The following is a 1,038-nucleotide window of genomic DNA, read 5'->3' on the forward strand; positions in this document are numbered from 1 at the left end:
TACATGGGTCAAATACTAGTACAAAAAAAACTCCTTTTATCTTTGGAGTCAAAATTGAGACCTTATGGATAGCAGAGGAAAATGAGACTTTGTCTCGTGGCTACAAGTGCAGCAGCTAGCAAGCACATTTTTATTACTATTTATCTCAGGAAAGAATAATAAGCAATACTTAAGTGCGGCTTTAGGATTGGTGTCAGATTAGTCATAGAATAGTGGTGGCCATTGATACTTGTTGTGCTTCATATGCAAATGGTGGTAGATATGCTAGTTTTATTCCCCATCACGAACTTGTATGTTTAGTATCTCATATATGATCGGTTCTCCTGGCATACTTGTCATGATATTAACTTGATTAAACTTGTTAAAAATCTAAAAAAACTCAGTCAAAACATTAAAAAAAATCCAAGATTCTGAAAACCGGGCCTTTTTTTCCTCGCCCTCACTGATCATTTGGGTGAGTATCTATCACTAGGTGTAAGTAAAAAATGGAAGACTTTAACCCCTCATTTTCCACCTACATTGCAGATATGAACAAATATTGTCAGGAATTTGCATGGTTGTACTTCATCCACAACGATCTTGCACAATTATTGCTGGTACAGTAACATAGTTGAGACCCTAGCAGTCTGTCTCCTCAAGTGTTTCATGGTCCAAAAATAAAATAAAACTGAGTACTACGATTGTTTTCACTTTTCATATGCAAACCTAAAACTAATAACCCTGTTGTGGTGGCAAACTTCTGCAGTGCAGTTTGCAAATCTTAATAAATCCGAAGTTTGATACAATAACACCACGACCACCACTTGGCATGAGTGGTAAGCTATATCAGAAACACCATGACCATGAATGTTTAAACTCCGAAGATAAAACCTTCATAAACTACGCAATAAAAACAACACTAGCATTCACCAACACTACATAATAGGGAAGTACATCAAAATCATTCGAAGGCATCACCATCAAACTAAAGCAAACATACAGTGAAACCGTTAACAGCCCTTGATTTGAGCATTTGGGCGAAAGGGGGAGAGGGAGGGG

This window comes from Triticum aestivum, chromosome 1A, assembly GCF_018294505.1.
Source record: "Triticum aestivum cultivar Chinese Spring chromosome 1A, IWGSC CS RefSeq v2.1, whole genome shotgun sequence".
NCBI lineage: Eukaryota > Viridiplantae > Streptophyta > Magnoliopsida > Poales > Poaceae > Triticum > Triticum aestivum.